This window comes from Amblyraja radiata, chromosome 1 (assembly GCF_010909765.2).
Source record: "Amblyraja radiata isolate CabotCenter1 chromosome 1, sAmbRad1.1.pri, whole genome shotgun sequence".
In the NCBI taxonomy this organism is placed as follows: Eukaryota; Metazoa; Chordata; class Chondrichthyes; order Rajiformes; family Rajidae; genus Amblyraja; species Amblyraja radiata.
Genome location: NC_045956.1, coordinates 173,107,761 through 173,113,389, shown reverse-complemented (window position 1 = coordinate 173,113,389; position 5,629 = coordinate 173,107,761). Strand labels below are relative to the sequence as shown.

The following is a 5,629-nucleotide window of genomic DNA, read 5'->3' as shown; positions in this document are numbered from 1 at the left end:
AGGGATATGGACCAAATGTGGGCAGGTGGGACTAGTGTAGCTGGGACATATTGGCCGGTGTGGGCAAGTTGGAGCAAAGGGCTTGTTTCCACACTGCATCACTCTATGACTATGGATGGGTGACATTTTGGATCGAGATCTTTCTTCATAGTCTGAAGAATCCGAAGACTCTGAAGAAGGATCTTGACCCAAAACCTCACCTATCCATATTCTTCAGAGATGCTGCCTGACCTGTTGAGTTACTCCAGCATTTTGTGTCTTTCTCCGCAGCTCCTTGTATCTCCCCTCTCTGGTCATTTGGACCTACGGCTCCACGATAGAAGCTTTCGAGCAGACGGAGGCCCATTTCACTGGAATAGTAAGTGGATTAATGAATCAAATTTCATTTTTTTTTTTTTTTAAACAGACGAAATAACAGGAAAGCACCAATTTGCTGTAATAATTATTGTGCAACATACAACTGTGCTGGAACCGAGGGGCAATCTACCTGCTTTGCTGGACAACTGTGAAATCATGTCTCCACCACAGGCAGTCTGCTCCATGTCAGCTTACAATGATTTATGGAGCTGTTCCAATTCATCATCAATGACTGGGCTGCAACGTGAGAGGATTTTTAGTAAATCTATTTCCACAATGATAACTCCTGCATAGCTGACCAAGCAGAACACAAACAGACAAAATGCTTTGTTGAAATCAGATAAAAGGTAGTTTAATGTTCACATACACTAGCAGAGGAGTGAGCCCATTCCAGATTTGGGCCGGAGGTGGTGTCGGGAAAGAAGATTCAGTGATGGAGCAGCGGTGTGAGAATCGCTGGTAGATGTTGTGACGTTACATGTCCTCCCCCAGGACCCATCCCATCCCCACCCAATCCCATCTCACCTAATCCCATCCTACCCAATCCCAATACCAACCCATCCCACCCGATCCCCATCCCATCCCCACCCAATCCCATCCGATCCCCATCCCATGCCATCCCGCCCGATCCCATCCCACCCCCATCCAATCCCATTCCATCCCATCCCATCCCTACACAATCCCATTCCACCCAATCCTTTCCCACCCGATCCCCATCCCACACCATCCCATCCCATCCCCATCCCATCCCCACCCAATCCCATCGCACACAATCCCATCCTATCACATCCCATCCCATCCCATCCCAATCCCATCCCATCCCATCTCACACGACCCCATCCCATGCCATCCCACCTGATCCCATACCGTCCCCATTCCTTCCCATCCCCATCCCTTCCCTATCCTATCCCCATTGCCACAAACAATGCTGGAAAACACCAACACTCTGGGCGAATCTGAGGCCTAAGTCATAAAGCCACAGCTGAGCCCCATTTAGTGTCTAGTGGCTCAAATCTCCTGCACATCATCAGCTCGTCAGCCCCTCTCCTCATGAATACAGGAGCCTTGTCTACGAAGGGCGCTCAGCATCGCCAAGGACTGCTCTCACCCCAACCATGGACTGTTTACCCTCCTACCATCCGGGAGGCGCGACAGGTCTCTCCGTTGCTGGACCAGCAGGTCCAGGAACAGCTTCTTCCCTGCGGCTGTCACACCACTCAACACTGTACCTCGGTGACTGCCAATCACCCCCCCCCCCCCCCCCACCCCCCCCGGACACTCCTCCCACAGGAAAAACACTATGACTGTATGCATGTAAATAGATTTATTTATTGAAATCATATTCTATGTCGCTCTTCCAGGGAGATGCTAACTGCATTTCATTGTCTCTGTACTGGACACTGACAATGACAATTAAAGTTGAATCTGAATCTGAATCTGAATCTTGGCCAGAGATGAAGTGTTCATTATATATTATCAATGTGCATTGTGTTTTCAGGCCTGTTATAATGCGGCAGTTAAGAATCTCATTGCTCTGATGTTGATACATGTGACAATGAAACATCTTGATTCTTCACTGACCTGTTGAGTTCCTCCAGCAACGCTCCTTTCCCTGCTGATAAAGGGATACCTGATCGTTCTCTGAAGGAACAAGGACATTCTTAACTACATAAACTATTTATATAAACTCATTGGTTTTGGTGTTTATGGGTGTATGTGTGTGGTCTCCCATTCCGACGTCACCCATTCCTTCTCTCCAGAGAAGCAGTTTGTGTCTAACTTCGGTGTAAATCAGCATCTGCAGTTCCTTCCGACACGCTTGACTTGAAAATGAAAATTTCTGAACACTGGAACAGATTTGTCTTTTACCGTGGTGCAATAAAGGGAACTTTGATTGAACGATAGAAACATAGAAAATAGGTGCAGGAGTAGGCCATTCAACGATTCAAGCCATTGAATATGATCTTGGCTGATCATCCAAAATCAGTACCTCGTTCCTGCTTTCTCCCCATATCTCTTGATTCCGTCTGTCTTGAAAACATCCAGTGAATTGGCCTCCACTGTGACAGAGAATTCCACAGATTCACAACTCTCTGGGTGAAAAGGTTTTTCCTCATCTCAGTCCTAAATGGCCTACCCCATATTCTTCACTGTGACCCCTGGTTCTGGACTCCCCCAACATAGGAAAAGTTTCTCCTGCATCTAACCTGTCCAATCCCCTGAGAATGTTATATGTTTCTATGATACCCTCTCATCCTTTTAAATTCCAGTGAATATAAGCCCAGTCGATCCATTCTTTCATCATACGTCAGTGCCGCCGACCTGGGAATTAACCTGGTGAACCTACGCTGCACTCCCTAAATAGCAAGAATGTCTTTCCTCAAATTAGGAGACCAAAACTGCACACAATACTCCAGATGTGGATGATCAGATGAGATAACGATCCACCAACAGAGCGGGATCGAGATGAATCTGACGAAGTCTGAAGAAGGGTCTCAATCCAAAATGTCACCCATTCCTTCTGTCTAGAGATGCTGCCTGTCCCGCTGAGTTACTCCAGCTTTTTGTTTCCAATCTTGGGATCGCCTTAGGCCTTCTCGTCTGTGGCTTGGGACAGATCCAGCATTCCACGCCCTGCCCATCTCTCCGATTAGTTTCCTTTCTCAACTTCATCTTCCACAAATCTTGATCGAATATTTATGTAAATAAAATTAATGAAGTTAGAAATTCCAGCCGAGGGGGGCAGAGAGGAAATTAAGAAAAATAAAATTGTTGAACCTGCTCACAGCTCAGAACTACCTCGGTGCTCGGAAATAAAAATGAATACGACACCTGGCAGCGTGCAGCTGTGAGGATGCTTTCAGCTATCCTGTCAAGGCATCCTGAAAATGCAAGTTAATGTAAATTATTTATTTATTTTTTGGTATTTTCAGCCAGCAATTTCTTCAAAAGGCTGAGCTCCAACAGCACAGTTAAACGTGACCATACTGTCATTACATCTCTTTATTTACCATTCATGCTTTCCAAGGTGTTTGTTCGCTGGAGATTTCAAGATCACTTCAAAGACCCGCATCAGATGTGAAACGCATTGGTCCGTTGCTTCCAGATACGTCCATTTGCTGGTTTTTAAATTATAGAGTCTTGATGGAAAATATTCATGAGCCTATGATAAAGGATGCTCGTGGAATCTTTGAATATCGGTAACCTTTGCCAAGGCGGCCTGAATACAGGAGTGGCCAAAGAATCATGGAGGTATGCAGCACAAAAATAGGCTTCTGGGAACCACCACATCCATGGGGACCTTTATACACACCTACACTAATCACCGTTGTCCACTTAGGATTGTGTAATTCCATGCCTTTCGGCTTTAGGCTTTGGAAATACAGTGAAGAAACAGGCCCTCTGGCCCACCGAGTCCTGCATTCACCCCATACACCAGCATTATCCTACACACTAGGGACAATTAATAAACTACCCCTCAGATCCTTTAGTTTATTTTTGTTTAGAAAACTAGTGCAGGAACAGGCCCATCGGCCCACCGAGTCCATGCTGACCAGCAATCATCCCATGCACTAACACTATCCTACCCACCAGGGATTTTTAAAAAAAAATTTTCCCTGAAGCCAAAGAACAGACAAATCTGCACGTCTTTGGAGGGTGGGAGGAAACCAGAGGACCCGGAGAAAACCCAATGTGTAGGAAGGAACTGCAGATGCTGGTTTAAACCAAAAATAGACACAAAATGCTGGAGTAACTCAGCGGGACAGGCAGCATCTCTGGAGGGAAGGAATGGGTGAAGGAATATGTTTCAGGTCAGTCTGACGAAGGGTTTCAACCCAAAACATCATTGATTACATCTCTCCAGAGATGCTGCCTGTCCCGTTGAGTTACTCCAGCATTTTACATCTATCTTTGGTGTAAACCCACGCGGTCTATTTGGATAGGCACCAAATTCCAGATATCAACCCCTCCTTGTGTGAAATAAATGACCCCTCAGATCCTTTCATTTAGTTTAAATCCTTTAGAGATACAGTGCGGAAACAAGCACTTCGACCCACCGAGTCCGCGCCGACCAGCCATCCCCACACACTAACACTATCCTACACACTAGGATCTGAGGTTACATTCTTTACCGAAGCTAATTAACCTCAAAATTTGTATGTCTTTGGAGTGTGGGAGCAAACCTGCATGGTCACGGGGAGAACATACAAACTCCGTACAGACAGCATCCGTGGTCAGGATCGATCCCGGGTTACAGGAGCTGTAAGGCAGCATCTCTCCCGCTGTGCCACCGTGCCTCCCCATTGATACTCCTGCACTTTGATGCTACTCCTCCTCTTTGATACTCCCACGTCTATATTTATTGGAACGATGCAGAGATGATTAGCGTCAACATTGCGCAAGGATGAAACACAAATCCGTGAAGTGTTTCATATCTTTTGGGTGGCACAGTAACACAGCAGTGGAGTTGATGCCTTACAGCGCCAGAGACCCGAGTTTGATCCTGCCAATGGGTGCTGGCTGTACCGAGTGGCCCGAAAGACCTGTTCTTGTGCTGTGCTTTGCTGTGTTCCATGTTGTAGCTCCTCACATTTGTCGGGATTTAATTCCATCTCCCTATGCTCCCTCCAACTTTCCATGTGATCTACAGTATATCTTGCTTTAGTCTTAGACATTCGTCCTCGACATCCACATCATTCATATCATCTGCAAACGTACTAATCATTCCTCCTACAATCACATCCCTGTGGCTAAGGTACATCACCACAGTGAAGGATGCTGCACTGATCCCTGTTCCACACCATTGCTCACAGACTCCCAATGAGACACTAGGGGGTATACGATCCATAAGGGCTGGAGGACAATGGAAAGTGGCAGTAATGGGCAACTTTTGTTGCCTCTTTGATTCATTTCAGTTTAGAGATACAGCACGGAAACAGGCCCTTCGGCCCACCAATTCCGTGCCTACCGGCGATCCCCGCACATTAACACCATCGTAACATGCACTAAGGACAATTTTACACATACACCAAGCCAATTAACCTACAAACCTGTACGTCTTTGGAGTGTGGAAGGAAACCGAAGATCTCTGAGAAAACCCACGCCGGTAATGGGGAAAACGTGCAAACTCCGTACAGACTGCACCCGTAGTCGGGATGGTAAGGCAGCAACTCTACCACTGCGCCACCGTACCACAGACTTGCAAACAACAGGAAGCTGTATTTTTCTGACCTCTTGTAAGTTCCCAAGCTTAGCTTAGAGGAGAGAGAGA

At 46.5% G+C, this 5,629-nt stretch overlaps 1 pseudogene; it reads left to right on the top strand.

Annotated features, from left to right (window-relative positions):
• Positions 1-4,697: 4,697 nt before the first annotated feature.
• On the top strand, positions 4,698-4,797 carry LOC116983460 (annotated as a pseudogene).
• The last annotated feature ends 832 nt before the right edge of the window (positions 4,798-5,629 follow it).